Below are 18,435 nucleotides of genomic sequence, written 5' to 3'. Positions count from 1 at the left end.
GTTGATGGTGGCAGGAAGTGAAGAAGTGATGTGATCTCTCATCAGTCTTTCAAAACACCTCATTACAATTGAAGTCAGTGCTACTGGACAGTAGTCATTGTGGCAAGCGGGCTGTCGTTTCTTTGGAACAGGGACAATGATGGACTGTTTGAAGCATGTGGGAACCACTGCTTGGGCCAGGGAGAGGTTGAAGATCCCCGTGAACACCGGTGCTAGCTGGTCAGCGTAGGCTCTCAGGACCCGGCCAGGGATTGCATCTGGTCCTGCTGCCTTCCTGGTGTTCACCCTCCTGAAGGTGTTCCTCATGCCATGCTCTGTGATGATGAATGCATTTTCTTCACTGGTGCACTCCGAGCGCGCGCAGCCGTTTGTTGTTTTAATTGCTGCTGAGTCGAAGCGAGCATAAAACGTGTTCAGCTCATCAGCCAGTGAAGCATCGGCATTCATCATTGAAGAAGCTGGTCGTTTATAGTCCATTATAGTCCGCAGTCCTTTCCACAGGCTCCTAGAGTCACACTGTCATAGCTGTGACTCTAGTTTTTCCCCGTAGCTCCGCTTTGCCTTTCTGACTGCGCTGCGCACGTTGTAGGACGCAGCCTTGTATAGGTCCATATTACCGGAGACGAGCCCTTCATTGTAGACAGCGGTGCATGATCTCAGAGCGTCGTGGATGTTTTTATCCACCCACGGCTTCTGGTTGGGAAATGTTCGGATGATTGTTCTTTCTGCTGTGTCGTCCGCTAGTTTCCAGATAAATCCCACAACCGCTTCCGTAAACATGTTGATGTCATCAGAGCTGCGCCAAAACATGTCCCAGTGCCAAAACATGCCAAAACATCCAGTGCGTCCTGCAGCACGGCCACTGATTGGTCCGTCCAGCGAGCGACCTCCCTCCTGATTGGTGGTTGCTGCTTTAGCCTTTGTTTGTAAGCAGGCATGAGGAAGCTGGCGGCATGGTCCGATTTTCCAAATACCAGCAGGGGCTGAGCCTTGTAACAGTTCTTGAACGGGGTGTAGCAGTGGTCTAATGTCCTAGTGCCCCGGGTGGGGCAGTTGATGTGCTGGTGAAGGTTTTGAAATGTCCGTTTGAGATTCACTCTGTTAAAATCTCCCATAACAATGAGTGCGACATCTTGGTGAAGTGTTTGTTGATGTGTGAGAGCCTCATGTAACTCACATAAGGCTGTGTCCGAGTCCGCGTGAGGTGGAATGTAAACAGTGCAGGCAATGACCGCAGTGAATTCCCGAGGGAGATAGAAAGGGCGACATTTAACGATCAAAAGTTCCAGATTGGGCGAGCAAGAGCGTGTCAGTGGGGAGATGTTTGTGCTGTCGCACCATCTGTTGTTCACCATCAAACACACTCCACCACCTCTTTTCTTCCCCGACTCCATTGTCCTGTCCATGCGGTAAACCACGGCGTGGTCTGGTATTGCTGGGTTCAGCCAAGTCTCGGTGAAGCAGAGATGTTGCAGTCCTGAAAGTCTCTCTGGAACTTGATTCTGGCTCTGAGGTCATCAAGCTTGTTCTCGATGGATTGAACGTTGGCTAGCAGGATACTGGGCATGGGTGCACGGTGTGCGCGGTGTGCGCGAGCCCGTAGCCTGTTCCTGATGCCGGCTCATTTCCCTCGAGGCCGCATCCTTTGTTCTCTCTCAGGATCTCCTTTGGCCAGGTTGGGTCCGGAGTTAAACATGGTGAAATGTTCGTGTATTGTAGACCAATAGAAACCAGAGTGTCTCTACTGTAGAGAATTTGTGTGTTTTGCATGATGCCCATGCAAGATTATGGCAGATATAGCAAAAAGTGATGAAAAACTGCAAAAAGTGGAGAAGTTGGGGCAGAGCATCCAGCACGGCAGTCGACCTCACCGGTGCCATTTCGTTATGTTGCTACTAAGATACTAAGAGGCTAGGGCATGGAGGGATTTGCAAGTGAGAAGAAGGATCTTGTAAGTAATGCATGACTTGACTGGGCACCAGTGGAGATTTATGAGGGGGGTGATATGTTCCCAGAGCTTAGTGCCTGTTAGAAGGCTGGCGACTGAGTTCTGGACATACTGGGCCTATCCAGGGCCTTAGTGGAAATCCCACAAAGGACCCCATTGGAGCGATCCAGTGGTGATAAATGTATGGATGAGAGTCTCTGCTGCAGAGTCAGTTAGTGATGGCCAAAGTTGAGAGATGTTCTTTAGATGAAAAAAGTGTGTTTTGGTGACAAAATTTGACATGAGCAGAGAATGAAAGAATGGAGACAAAATGTCTGTGAAGGTTCTCAGTCATCCAGGTCATCGTAGTCAAAGGAGCTTGCTGCACTGTACAGCAATGTGGTGTATGCTGTACAGTGCAGCGAGGAATGCTCAGACCTCTACATTGGAGAGACCAAACAGCCACTTCACAAGTGCATGGCACAACACAGAAGAGCCACCTCCACAGGACAAGACTCAGCAGTCCATCTGCATCTTAAGGATAAAGGACACTCTTTCGAGGATGCCAATGTTCACATTTTGGACAGAGAGGACAGATGGTTTGAAAGAGGAGTGAAAGAAGCCATCTATGTCCACTGTGAGCGACCATCTTTGAACAGAGGCGGGGGTTTACGACACCAACTCTCTGCCATCTATAATCCAGTTTTGAGATCCCTTCCCAGACGCCTTAACGCCCACTCACATCCTGGGCCAGCTGACCTCAGGAATTCGCATGATAAGGTGGGGCCAGGTTTCACAATGAACACACCCGAAACTCTGGCTGATTGGGACCCACGCCCAGTTTCACACCTTGGCTCAGGCGATTAGAGGATCATCAGGGGGTCCTTTTGTCCCTCTGTGGGGGGTTACTCCCACTAGGTTTATATCTGGGACTCTCCACCATTTGACCTTAGAACTGAAGAAGCTTCTCGGAAGAGAGGTGAAACATCTTCAAGCAACTTAAAGACGTCCAGACGCTTTTCTTTGCAAGCTCCTTTGACAATGGAGACAAAAATGACACCCAGACCACAAAAGTCTGCAAAGATGAGTTGAGGAAGCTGTCTATGTGAAGTAGGAGTAGGGCTTTCGGGGCCACAACCAAGAGCTTTGTTTTGTTACCTTTGAGCTTGAGTAGGTTATTTGACATCCATATTTTAATTTCATGCAATCAGTTGACAAGTGATTGTGGGGGGAGCAGGGTGGGAGGTTTGCACTGAGATAAAGTTGTGTATATTAAACATAGGAAAGGAAGCAGAGACTATGGCGATGGCTGATCTGACCAAGGGGGAGCCTAAAAATGGTGAAGAGAAAGGGTCCAAGCAAAGAACATTGGGGCACACTGTAGTTAACTGGAGCAGAGGTGGAGAAGGAGTGTCCCATGGTGACAAATCTCTGTTGGAGAGGTACGACTGAAACCAGGAGAGTACAGTACAAGTGAGGCCAAGATAGTTGGTTAGGCAGGAGAGAATGATGGTGTGAAAAACAGTGTCGAAGGTTGCAGAAAGGTCGAGGAGGATGAGGATACTGATGTGGCCAGAGTTAGCTGCAACTGCAGCTGCTGTTGGTGAACGAGGGAAGAGTAATAAGAAGCTTTGGCCTGAGAGAGAGCTTCTTTATGGGGTCTCACGTGATATTTATAAACCTTGTGGTTCTTATGTAGAGCCTCTAATGTCGGTGGCCACTCAACTTTAGGTCATGGAGATACATAGTAAACCATGGGGCAGGGCAGGTAAAAGAGGCAGTCCAAGTTTTGAGGGTGGGAGAGAGAGTAGAGGATGCTAGATATGGCTGCATTATAATAGTCAACAAGCATGTTAATCATGGTGTTGGGTGGGTCTGAGGCAAAGTGGATTTCTATCACATTGTTCAGAGCCAATGTACTGAAAACAGAGCCTTGTTTCTGGTTCCTGTATGCAATGATATGTTTAGTGTGCAGCCTAGAAACAGGAACAGGAAAGCAGACAGTGAAATGGTCAGAAACAGGAAGGTCCAGGCACTTCATGGAGGGGTAGTGCCAGTGGAGAAAACCAGATCCAGCATGTGACCTCAGACATCGACAGACATTTAACATGGTGTGTGAAATTGAGACAGTCCGCTAGTGACAAGAATTCCGTGGCAAATGAAGACCTACTGGAGTTAGCATGAATATTAAAGTCACCAAGTTGGACTGTGGCTGGAAACAAGGAGCAAATGGAGGTGAGAAGCTCAGACAACTCTGACATGATGACACTATAGATTTTAGGGGTGTGGTAGATGAGGAAGACCTGGAGCTGTGTTGACCCAGCCAACGTTGCAGTAAGGCACTCAAAAGAGGGGAAACTGGGCACTGGCAGTACTTTGACCAGGATATCGGCTTGGTATAATTTAGCTAACCAAAACAAACAAATCCTGGGGGAGTGGCTTGATTAAGTGGCATAAAGTCCTGCGGATTTTGCCATACCTCTGTTCGGTAAAGAAAATTTATTTTCCTGTCAGTAATGATATTTTGGATTAGTATTGCTTTATTGCAAGCGAGCATTCAGTAGCATAAAAGATGCACTCTTGGTAGGTGAAGTTGAGGCATCGCGGCTGTACCTTATAGAACCGCAAACATGAGAAGAGTCGTATCAGTGCCGCTGTAAGTAGCAAGGCCAGGATGGGGAGACAGAACCAGAAGAATACAGCATGGACAAATCCTGGCATTGATATGTCCCACTGAAGGCCAGGAAGGATTGAGTGAAGTCAGATGGGAGAGCCAGAAAATTGTTTGCTAGCTGCACTAGGCTATCAACTGTTTGACAGACAGTCAACTGCTCAGTGGCATCCAGGTAACAGCTGATCGGCCAGGAAGGTGAGTGCACGAAGATACATGGAGGCAGGACAAACAGTCAAGAGATGGAGAGACAAGATAACCAGGTCCAATGTGCAGTGAAAATCAGGCTGATTCACACAGAAAGCAAAGTTTTATCACAAAATGAGAGGAGGCAACTTGCCAGCATGCTCTCAATCCAGAAGAGTAGATGTAACACTTTAGGCATGTAGTGCTCTGTAAAACTTTTCACACATTATTATGTGTGAAAATAAGAAGGAAAAAGTAATGTTCCACAGTATTATATATAATAGGGATGGGAATCGAGAACCATGTCTTGTAGAGAACCAGTTCCCAGTAGTCCAGTTTCTTGGAATTGTTATTCTGCCTGCCTATAAATCCCGCTTATCTGTTTTTGCACTCACTTTATAATTAACTGACTTCAGTTTGTGTAGTGGACGAGGAAAATAGTGGGACAATGTACAGTGTGGATCTCGACATGCTCTCATTATACAGGGAGTGCAGAATTCCGAATCAGAATCAGAATACTTTATTCATCCCGAGGGAAATTAGGGTTACAGCAGGCATCACACTAATGGCGCATGCGCACTTACAAAGGAACCTTCTGACCAACTTTACACAAACATCACATTGGGCAGACATGTCAGAAGGTAGGCTGATAGGAAAAACAACGAAAATACACTACATGAGGTAAGAGGAGGAGAAAAAAAAACTCCACTCAGACTGAGCTCCTAGTGGGAGAACAGTTTGATAACAGAAAAAACACCTCAGCACAAAAGCACATGACTATCAATACACCATACAAAGACAAGACAAGCAACAGGGGCGGGTAAAGGGTAAGAGAGAGCCGGTGTAGACAGCGCATCCGGTCCTGCAGTATATCTGCGCTGGTCCAGTTGACTGCTATCTTCCCCGGTAGGGCACAAGCATCGAAGGCGTTGGAAAGGGAGGGGGGATGAGTGAATTATTAGGCAAATGAGTATTTTGTCCACATCATCCTCTTCATGCATGTTGTCTTACTCCAAGCTGTACAGGCTCGAAAGCCTACTACCAATTAAGCATATTAGGTGATATGCATCTCTGTAATGAGAAGGGGTGTGGTCTAATGACATCAACACCCTATATCAGGTGTGCATAATTATTAGGCAACGTCCTTTCCTTTGGCAAAATGGGTCAAAAGGAGGACTTGACAGGCGCAGAAAAGTCAAAAATAGTGAGATATCTTGCAGAGGGATGCAGCAGTCTCAAAAATGCAAAGCTTCTGAAGCGTGATCATCGAACAATCAAGCGTTTCATTCAAAATAGTCAACAGGGTCGCAAGAAGCTTGTGGAAAAACCAAGGCGCAAAATAACTGCCCATGAACTGAGAAAAGCCAAGCGTGCAGCTGCCAAGATGCCACTTGCCACCAGTTTGGCCATATTTCAGAGCTGCAACATCACTGGAGTGCCCAAAAGCACAAGGTGTGCAATACTCAGAGACATGGCCAAGGTAAGAAAGGCCGAAAGACGACCACCACTGAACAAGACACACAAGCTGAAATGTCAAGACTGGGCCAAGAAATATCTCAAGACTGGTTTTTCTAAGGTTTTATGGACTGATGAAATGAGAGTGCGTCTTGATGGGCCAGATGGATGGGCCTGTGGCTGGATTGGTAAAGGGCAGAGAGCTCCAGTCCGACTCAGACGCCAGCAAGGTGGAGGTGGAGTACTGGTATGGGCTGGTATCATCAAAGATGAGCTTGTGGGGCCTTTTCGGGTTGAGGATGGAGTCAAGCTCAACTCCCAGTCCTACTGCCAGTTTCTGGAAGACACCTTCTTCAAGCAGTGGTACAGGAAGAAGTCTGCATCCTTCAAGAAAAACATGATTTTCATGCAGGACAATGCTCCATCACACTCCCCCTTTTGATCTCTGAAAGAGATCACTTATAACATGCACTCCAGCATTTGCAAGGTCCAGGTCTTCTTGATCCTGAGGCCCTCTGTCCCCTTTAACGGGTGGACCATCTGTGGGATGACCTCTGTGTTCACGCAGTTCAGATGCAAGCAAAGTTAGATTTACAACCATAACAGCAGTTACAGATGACACTCCCATCACTCCCCAATTCTCCCACAGCTTTATTTTGGTGCTCCAGTTTTCCACTCCCATTTTAATGCCCCCTTATACCTTTCAAATGTACTTAGACTAGAACCTCTGTCTAAGGAGCTTTTAACCTTCATTTTTATTGCTGCAGCTACCAGTGTCTTCCAGTTGGGTGATTCTCAGCTTCTTTCTTCGACCTCCGGGGTTAGACCACCCTTTAGTCATTGCACAGTTCTGGGGATTATTCTGCCCCGATTTCAAACAAAGATCTATGTGTTTTGGGGTCACCGGCGTGTCCCCCTTTTTGCCAAGAGCCTCTCGAACCTCGTTGGTATGATGTTCCTGGTTCTCGCCAACCCCTTCATGGTTATTGCTGTGTTTGTGGGATCCATCTTCTCCAGGAGCCCAAACGTCATGACACCTGACCCCAGTTGCTGTCTCGGCAGTCCCTACATCTGTCTCTGCCGTGAAGGGTCCTCATATCTCCGGGTCCCCGTCTGGTGTCTGTTCCTTTCTCTGCAAGAGACAGAAAACCAAAACACCTCTCTCCCTAGCCTTGATAATCTAATATTGTTATCCATTGTTCTTCTAATGATTCAAATTTGGTTCAAAATATTATGTTCAGGACTTATTCTAATCATAATCTATGTGTGTGTAAAAGTAATCAAAAATTAATGAACCATCTCTAAGTCTAACACATTATATGCTTAAGTTTTACCATAGCTACATTATTAAACACAAAAAATATACTCATAGAAATTTTCATATCACCATTGTTTGATGTTCAAACTCAACTTCCACTTCCCCCTTTTTTGACACACTCCCATGTGTCAATTCACCGGAGCTAGACACTTAAAAGAGAAGGTTAGTGACATCATATCTCAGAAAGTATCTTCAATCCTGGACATTTCCCTTCTCCTTATGTAATAAAGTCTGTCATCCTTCCATGCCCTGGTAACTGGTCCATCCAGAGCTGTAACATTTTGAAATGTACATACAACAAGCCAAACCACACCTTGATCACACCAACCCTTTTTCTGCCCTGAAGATGTCCAACGCCATCTTAGTCTGGACCAGGGTTGTAATAGTTTTGCAGTTTTCATTAGTTTTTATTTTTATTTAGCTTCTACTTCAGATTTTCAATTTTATATCAGTTTTAATCAGTTTTTACCAATTGTTTGCTAGTTTAGTTTAGTTTTGATTAGTTTCAGTTATAGTTTTAGTTGTGTCTGCAATAACTAAGTGTAGCAAAATCCCAGTCCCTTCATATCAGTCATGCTCTTGTGCTTATCCTTGGGTATTGTGACTATTAACTCTTGCAGCACCGGGTGCTCCTAATTTTGGTTCAAGTGAATTTATAAACTTTGTGCACCCTGGAATAAACATAATCAACCTGATCCACATTTTACTGCGTGTTATTTCACCATCTTATTGATTCAAATGCTCCATCCTTATGTGGTTTGCGACATTATGTTTATCCACTTTGTCTCTAAATGTTTGAAGAATTTTCAAGTTTGGGGTCAAATTTTAAGAATTTGACCATAAGTGAAAGTTATGGTGTCATCACCCCCTTCGGGGCTTACCTTTCCCAGTTTTGATGATATTCCTCCCACAAATATTCGCAATTACCCTCCTTTGGTGTGAAAACTGTTGGTGTGGTCAAGTGGGTGCTATAGAAACAAAAGCTCAGGACAGAACAGTTATCAGTCATGTACTTCCTACAAATTTTGCATATGTTTTATTCCATATCGATCCTCTGAGTGTAATGGTACATTTTAATTTGAATTTATCCAAACTAAACACAATATTTTCTTTATTTACTTTGCTCTTGTTCTTTTGCAGTACCACATCCTATCAAATGTCCCTGTCAATTATATTCTACATCTAATAACTTACTATTTCAAGTGAGACCCTAAATCACGTGGACCAATGTTTATTATTGCATATCTCTATTCTGAATGTGGCCAGTCATTCATAGGTATTGTTAAAGTTTTGGCGATTTTCCTCTATAAAATTTAATTGACTTTTTTACAGTGGCCTGCTACGGTTAATAGTAACATATTCCAGTCATGAGTGATATCAAACGTTTTTCTCCACTGTAGCATTTGGCATTCCCAATCATATAACATGATACCTTAATCAAAACACAGCTAATATAGCACAGTTTTCTTAATGCAAACATCAGTAACTCAGACTCAGCAACCAAAGTGTTAAGTCTGCAGTTCATACTTATGTGAAGCTAGAGTCTCCTCCTCCAGTCTCTCTTATCCTCCTGCTCCTGCAAAAACAAAACAAAACAAAGCGAAGCATCCACCCTTCTCTTGTCGGCTGGGTGAATTGTTTATTGGCATTTACTAATCCTAAAGTGGGTGCAGTCATTGTCTCAGTATCAAGTCAGTCAAAGCTTTTAGTCGTCAGTCCATCACAGTCCATTCATATGCATACCTCCACACACATTCATACCAGATGTTGCTGATAACGGAGTCTCACGCGCAACCTATTCGAGCATCCATCACCAGCAAGATGACGTCATCATTTTAAAGGAAAACAATTCCTTGTTGTTTTTTGGGCCGGATTGACTCGGTGCAATCCTTTTAGACTCAGAACTTCTCAGTGTTCCCTATAAGTGAATTTCTCCCAAGCCAATTACAATCATGGAGAAGCACACTTTGCAACTGTTTACAGTAATAATATTTCATAGCGCTTTAAATCTCAATCTTTCAGGCCTGGTTTAAAGAGCTGATTGTTAAATCATGAACTCACAAAATATCACCATATCACCACCGGTGGATCACACCTCTCAGATGTTTTTTCTTCAGTGCACTGTAACAAAAACGAAAACAGACGTAACCAACAAAACACTACTAACAATAACACAAACTAGGGCCCGTTGCAGACATGTCCAAGCATAAACTATCCCTCTCTCGCTTACGAGAAAGAACACAAGCTAAAGCTCACTGATAAAATCAAGCTAGCGCTAAGCAAAACCAAACAATCAACCAGAAATTCACAGGAACATTTTGCTTCCTGCCGGGACAATATTGTGTGGGAATGAGAACCTCAGGTGCCGTAACACCTTTCGTTCCTCCTTGAATCAAATCTCAATCACAAAAAATGCCGTACTCCGACCTAAAACTTACACTATTAATTCATCATTTTCACTCTGTGCCACTGTTCCTCATCAGGGCTGTGTGGAGCACAGCAAATAATTCAGTCAAGGCCTTGAGCCATAAACAGACATCACGCACAGACATTGTTTTCATAACCAAACCGTTTTAGAGCTTATTCCTAAAATCTACATAAATGCCTTCTAGGTGACATACAACACATTCTAAGTAATCAATGGCTCCTCATACAAATTATGCATTGGGATGTTTGTGTGCAGCATTTTGCATATCAGCATAAGCAAAGCATTCTTCATTGCATCAGCGTGTATGTGTGTGTGCGTGTGGATCACTCTTCATTGCACAAGCGTGTGCATGTGTATGTGTGCATCACTTCTCAGTGAATCAGCATTCCAGTGTGTGTGTGTGTGTGTATGTGTGTGTGTGTGTGTCATTTCTCACTCACTCAACGAGTGCACGTGTTCATGTGTGTATTTCACTTCATTCTGAATCTGTGTGTTTGGAGACGTGTGTGTGTGTGTGTGTGTGTGTGTGTGTGTGTGTGTGTGTGTGTGTGTGTGTTTGTTTCTCTTCATTCTGAGTCAGTGCATGTAGATGTGTATGTAGATGTGCAGCATTTGGTCAGGGTCACGTATGGGGGAGAGCAGGAGTCCAGTCAGCCTCGGCTTTCAGGGCCGGCAAAGCAGCCTGTAATTAAATATGTATAGAAAAAACAAAAACAAAACAAAAACAAAAACAAACAAAAAACAAAAACAAACGAACAGGAAAATGATGTTGTGTTGGCTGTGTTATTCAGAGGGGAGAAACACCGGGACCAAGCCCTGTGTCAGCCTTCTCTCCCCCTTTTTTTGTTTTTTCTCACCATATAATCCACTCACAACCCACCAAGCTGACAGGACAACACAGGTACATATTAAAATTCTTAAGATCATGTTTAAAAGCCCAAAAAAGGAACTTTCTTTCATTCAGTAATCACTTTTATTAATCAATCAACAGAAAACATGTCACAATTTGAATCTTTTAACCACTAAATTTGTTGTGTCTTGCCTGGTTGGTTAGACCAGTGTCCCCTTTTTTTTAAGTTAAATTGTTGTCCTGCAACCCAGAGGGTTTCTTTGTCAGTAATGTATAGACTTCATCATTTAAGTATGTTAAATTTTTCTTTAACTTTGCTGGAAAATCTTCACATGTTCATGAGTGTAAGCTGTTTCTTCATTGCGTGTATGTGCATTTGTAGGCAGGCAGGTTAATTTTATCTTTTCTCAAACTAGGCGTTACCTTAAAAGGAGCCTTTCTCTCAGATTTCTCTGCTTGTGTGTGTTTTTGTTTCACCTTTTTGTTGTGATGCTCCGGACGCCTTCCCAACCTCCACAAGTCCGTTGGCCCCAATTTTATGTTTTAAAACTTCTCTTAATTTCTCCTCTAATTCTCTCCTTGCTGCTGTCTGTTTCACAGCTGCTGATTCTTACTGGGTGTGGTTCCCATTACCTATAATTTTGCTTTGGCCGCTGTGCTTGTGGGGGCAGTTGGTCCAGGTCCGCAGCTTCCTGTATTAACACACTAAGAGATTTATTTTAATTTCATTTTCATCACTTTTAAACCGATAAGCAGGCAACACGCCTACCTTGACAGCGTAAACTGCACGCCAGTCTCCCAACACATTCCTCTCTCTACTCCTCCATAATTCTCCACTACACACCTCTTACTATCTGTCTTTTTTATTTTTTTTTATTTTTTTTTATTACACCACAGAGTAATACACCCAATTATGCCCGTCTATCTCTATGTGGCTCCAAATTCCCTCTTTATTTCATTTCACACTCGTCAGGGGACAGGCACACAACAATTTTAACCACTGAAACGAGGAATTTAACCTTTTTATTTCTTTACTAATCTAGACTCAACCTTTGTTCGCAAAATGTGTCTTGTTCTAGTCCGGAATAAATGTGAACCCGTGATTACACGGCCGTTCCAGTGTTATTTCCGTAGCTAATGCGGGAGTCCTCAGTTCCCAAGTTGCCACCTTGGCATCCAGACCCCACTGGGCCTGGCCGCGCGTCCACGACCAGGAGGGTCGCCACACCTTGAACAAAATTATTTCCACAGGTACACTAGGCATCAACCTTTGATCCTAAAATGTGTCTTTGCTCTAGCGTCCTCCTAATCAAACACATCAACCGTCACTGTCACTGTGTTCAGACTTCACACACACAAAAAGCACACTCAGAGCGCGCCCCACCCACAGCCAGAGCGCGCCTTACACACACAGCGCGTTTCACCATCAGTGAGACACACAGAGAGCGCTCTTCATCAGCAGAAATTTGCACAGAAACCTCTGAGCTCAACTATTAGATCTTCTGAAGCACACTGCACCATAGACCAAAATACCCCTTTCTCTGCGCTTATGACCGCCACAACGGGGCAAAGTCGCATCATAAAAGTGATGCTTGCATCCCCGAAGTTATACCTGACATCATAAACCAGGTTTTGCTCTATGTACTTAAAATTTTACTTTGTATTATGACCGCAGCCCTTAAAACTCGACTGACGCCACAAACCCCCGTCAAACCTCTATCCAATGTACTAAAACTAGCACCAACCACTACTGCACTTCACGGCCGCACCACCGGAACACGGCCGTATCATAAACCAAACCTACGGACGTGTTTCGCTCTCGCGTTGCCAGCGTTCAACTGCACCGTGAAGCCAGCATCTGCTTTTCCTTAAATCAACTTCTATTTCATAGCCGGCAAAAGCCAGGACGTCACTGATACCATAAACAAAATAAACAAACCTCGACTTCAATGTACTGGACTAATGGCCGCGTCTTCAGAAGAAATTCTAACGTATTATTGCTACAGAAGCCAGTCTTAGACAAAATTAAATGTGGAAGGTAAAGTGGCTGCAACTAGCTCAACGTAGTATCTTATTAGTTTCTCGGTAGAAGCAGTTTACTGCAACTAGCTCAACGTAGTGTCTTATTAGTTTCTCGGTAGAAGCAGTTTATTTAACACACTGGAATTCAGCCTCAACTTATGTTGTTAGTATCTTGCGCCAAAAACCAGACACCGACAAATTTACTGTGAAAATACGTGTAACTCAGTGAACAGATTAATTTGGAAAGCCCAATATGCACATTTGGTATTTATAATACAACAGGCTGTGCTTACCTTTTTATATTTGGACCGGTCCTCTGTTCACCTCGCCTCACGATCTCACCAAAAGCCAAATCTGCACTTCCTCAGCACACCAAAGATCCAGGTCACACGGCACCAAGTTGTTGAAATCTCCCAATTCTTTGAATCTTTGGGCTGAAGGAAGGACAATACTCGGTGTATTTATGCTCAATCAACAATCATTTATTTTCATACAATTCAACACTTAAGAGCATAAGGACCATCATGATGGGGAGACATGCCTGAAGAGGGTCACAGCAAGTCTCAAAATGGTGACGGGTTGCTCAGCTTTTTATACTCTCTAGTGGCCCCCAGCTAGTCGTAAAAGCCAAAACATCACATTCTTTCTCTTTTACAGCGCCTAAGTTATGACCTCGGCTCCCTGTCTTTCTCTGCTTTCTGTAAGGTGGGGGTGTGGAATGTGGTCTATCTATCTCCCCTGTCTTTAGACACAGAGTCTCCTGCTTACAACCTTCTCTTCATGATTCAACAATTAAGCATGTCAAGAAAACAGTGTAACACATTCCCAGCAGATCAAGGATACAGAGTGATGCACATTTATCTAATGAACTAATATGTGAATATGTTCTGTTAACTCAAAAGTATAACGAGAACTAAACTACATACAGCTCACACACTCTATATTAAAGGGTATAATATGATCTACAGCAGTTAACATAATTCAACTATTTTGATTACATATATAAGGTAACATATAATAACAGAATAATCTAACAACACGCGTCCAAGTACTCCACAGCGTGGCTGGCAGGAAAGGGTATAAAAGAAGAAAAACTAATGACATGGCCACCTTGTTCACCTGATCTGAACCCCATTGAGAACCTGTGGTCCATCATCAAATGTGAGATTTACAAGGAGGGAAAACAGTACACCTCTCTGAACAGTGTCTGGGAGGCTGTGGTTGCTGCTGCACGCAATGTTGATGGTGAACAGATCAAAACACTGACAGAATCCATGGATGGCAGGCTTTTGAGTGTCCTTGCAAAGAAAGGTGGCTAATATTGGTAGCTGATTTGTTTTTGTTTTGTTTTTGAATGTCAGAAATGTATATTTGTGAATGTGGAGATGTTATATTGGTTTCACTGGTAAAAATAATTAATTGAAATGGGTATATATTTGTTTTTTGTTGAGTTGCCGAATAATTATGCACAGTAATAGTCACCTGCACACACAGATATCCCGCTAAAATAGCTAAAACTAAAAACAAACTAAAAACTACTTCCAAAAACATTCAGCTTTGATATTAATGAGTTTTTTGGGTTCATTGAGAACATGGTTGTTGTTCAATAATAAAATTATTCCTCAAAAATACAACTTGCCTAATAATTCTGCACTCCCTGTAATTGCACAAAAGGGTGAGAGCAAGATGGTAAAGTGGAGACTTCATCCAGGACAGAAACAGCTACATTATGCTGCTAAAACAACTTCAGCTCTTAGCAAGCACCTGCACAGACAGCAGACTTTAAAACCACAGTTCAGAATAATAGTTGGAAGGTTGTAAAGCTGCAATAGCTATCATGTTTTATCCACTTAAAATCATAAAATACTTAAGCTTAAGTTGTCTGCTACTGATTGCAGGCTAAAATGAATGTACTTAAATAAAACCCTAATTATAACCCGCAATAGCTTGATTACCACAAGGCCAAAATGAAAAGTCAAGACACAAACAAATAAAAAGAAACTTTTTGAAGTAGGAAGCCAATGCTGGTGGGGATGCAGGGCCGTGCAGAGAGGTTTAAAGGGGCGGGTGCTCAAAGTTAAAAAGGGGCACATTGAACCAGGCTGAATAACAACAACACACATTCATCAAGAATCTAATATGGGCAACAAGGCAAAGCAAACGTAGCCAATGTTTTAGCTGTTGAGGGGTTGCTGCTGATAGTGCTGGAGGGCAGGGCTGTGTTGATCTGAGACTGTAGACACTAAAAAGTCCATAGGAGAGATGGTAGCTGATTAAACAAGTGTCATGAGATAATAACAAAATGCAAAGATTGGTGACAGCGCTTGGAACCATAAGGACACAAAAAACTGTGAGAAATAATTTAGGCTCTGCCTGTGAATCACTCTTTGCTTCTCTTCTTCCTTCCATCCCATCATTTCATATATCATTCTCCACTTGCTATGTGAGAACAAGGCACAACTTGCTATTGCAATAAACTATAATCTAATTATCCACACCTAACAACTCTTGCACTTAATCTATAATAAAATGATGACAGAAAAATGTTATAGCATTGCCTTTAGTAGCCTCACACAGCTCCTGCTGTTTCCTCCTCATGTCCTTACCAGCCATGTCTGGACAATGTTATATCAGGAGTAATATTTTTTTTAAAAATCCATCTAAATAAAACACACACATGCACGCACACACAGTGACATTTTAGACCTTCTTCAGTATACTGTATATACTATGGGCATCATGGTGCTGATCCAGAATCCTTACATTATTATTTATTACTAGAGCTACAATAATAAAGCAATGAGGAGGGGGAAGTAATAAATATGAAATAATGTCATTATGATGATTCCATTTGTTTCACTATCCACTCTGTGCAGGGGCAAAGCTTATTACATTTTTAAACTGTAATTTTACTGCTGTAAAATCCAAATTTTGTCTTATTTAAAATATAAATCTAATATAATCTGCTTCTTAATGTATGTTCTTTAAAATACAGCGTGTGTTTTTAAATATATTATAATTATAATAATTATTATGTGGACATGCATATTAGATCGTTTTTTAGTGAAATATAATCCCTCCAGAAAGGCAGGAAATGCTCTGTAACTTGCTTTAAAGCTAAATATGTTCCCTATTCCCTGTACAGAGCTACAGACCCATGACAGCCTTACACAGGTAGCCAACAGCTATGACCAGCACTACATGTGCAGTTAATAAAAGGACAGATAATGTTTGTCGCGCTGTTGCACACACAGCACGCTCGTTTGTTTCAGTTCGTCAGCTGCCACAAGACAGCTTACCAACGTGTACGTAATAAGCCAATACTCCTGGGTGCTACACACTACAGTGTACGCTGTACACCTACTTACTGGTTTTGTCGCATCAGTCTGTGTCTCTGAGTTAACTTGTGTTTCTCCTACAGCTCCGGACCGCTAAAAATGCGCGTGCTCTTTGTGAGCTCGTTCCCGGCTCGTAACCAGCGCGTTCTGCCGTCAAGGGCGATCATTGGTTAAATGTGATCATGTGACTGATGCAAGCCAGATCCTTTTATTTAGCAAAACTGTGATTAATAGTTAAATATTATTGTTGAGGGGCACAGACAGGACTCCGCATGCACACACACACACATAAAAAAAATAATAATAAATTTTTTTTTAAAAAGTTGCCTCAACAAAAGGGCACTTTGGGCACCCATCAGGAAAGGGGCGGGTGCTCAAGCCCCTCTAGCCCCCCCCCTCTGCACGTGCCTGTGGGGATGGATGTTTTAGGAGCATGAGGCATGAGTTGTATGGCAGCTTTTCATCCGCACACGACTTCCAGTGTTTTTTCCTTCATCACAACAGCTTTCAACAACTTGCCAAGAAGGACCTTCAGAAATGTTCTTTTGTCCCCAAGAGTATCTTGTGATGCTGCATTGTTTGAAGTGGGTACAAACAAACCAAAGTGGGACTCGTGACTGTCAACTTGTTTATTCTGTCAGTGCTTCTGTGGAACATTTTTGCCATTCTAGTTGGTGTAACAACACAAATTGTTGCATCTTTACTTGTGTTGCATAATATGCTTTCTCCTCTGACAGCACACTGTTTCAAGGTCCAAATCAATCTTGAAATTTCAAGATATCCTTGGAAATTTCCATATTTTATGTTACTGCTAAAAGCTCACAATACTGTACAAATTTGGATGTAAATGAGTTACGACTTTATTTACCCATTTTAACTCCAATGTGTGTGAAATCAGGAAAACTGGGGCTTAATCAATCAATCAATCAATCAATCAATCAATCAATCAATCAATCAATCAATCAAGGCTTTATTCGCCACGTGCAGGTTGCTCTGCAGTGAAATAGGGTTACAGAAAAATCACTGAAATATACACTACAATGGGAAAGTACAAGAGGAAAAAAAGAGACCTCTACTCATGCTGGGCTCCTGGGAGGACAGCATGAGAACAGGAAACAAAAAAACTCCTCTTCACAAAAAAGCACATAAATGTCCACAGCACAACATTATGGAACATGTGACAAGCCACAGGGTCGGGTGGGGGGTGAGGAGTAATCTGAAGCAAACACAGCAGCCATCCTGCCCAGCGCTACCATTCCAGCGCGGGCTCAGACCCGCCGTGTTCCCAGGAGGCAACAAGCATCGAAGGCATTTAGAAAGGGAGGGGGGATAAGTGTGTGCATATCAGTGTATATGTATGTGTGTGCGTGTCCAGAGTTCAGCTGAGACAGTGTCCTTCGCCCTGCTAGGCTAAGTAAACAGTCTTCCTGCCAATATAGGTGGCCTTGCATGGAATGGGAAGGAACAGTCTAGACACAGTCGTTATCAGGGTGTTTTTGTTGGACTCCAGCCTTGCGACCACAGCTGGCGCCGAAAGGGTATCCGCATGAAGTGATGGTGCTTTTTACTTTAGTGCGAACAGCTCATATGAATTTCAAAGCTGTTCTAACAGTCCAACATTGGTCTCTCAATCTAACCCTTATATAAAGTCTAAGCTTGTGTCTTGTATTGTTGCAATTGCATAAGAGGGAATGAAAGAGTCGCTATTTTCATTCTCATGTCCCCATTGTAAGCCTGCAAATGTCCCTTGCATTTTAAGTTGGATGTTAAATGCATACGGATAGTTTGAGGAGAAAAAGGCTGACAAAAGAAAAAAGAATGCACTGCCTCACATGTTGAATAATAATGCACAGAGGTCATTACTTATCTTTACTTGTTATGTGATGTTTGCATATGGGATGTGTGCAATGATTGAACTTTGGAATTTGGTTTGCATGTTGCATGCAACCCGTTATTACTCAGCAGGAGAAAGACATTTATATGGAAATGAATTGTATGGGGTAATCAGCTTGGCATTTGTGTAATTGTGGCTCGGCTGCTAAAACATTTTTTACCATCACTTGATGCCACAGCTTTCATCTAGAATGCATTCACCTTTTATAAGTAGATCTCATCCAATTTGAAATATATAGGAAGCCTTATCCGTTTGGATTGATTTCTGCCATGGGAAACCTAACTGCTGACATTTCTAATTAAATCACAGCCTGTAATAAATCTAGTTTGTCTTAATCCAAATGACA

This window comes from Maylandia zebra, linkage group LG2, assembly GCF_041146795.1.
Source record: "Maylandia zebra isolate NMK-2024a linkage group LG2, Mzebra_GT3a, whole genome shotgun sequence".
In the NCBI taxonomy this organism is placed as follows: domain Eukaryota; kingdom Metazoa; phylum Chordata; class Actinopteri; order Cichliformes; family Cichlidae; genus Maylandia; species Maylandia zebra.
The sequence above is the reverse complement of the archived record's forward strand: the minus strand, read 5'-3'. Positions refer to the sequence as shown.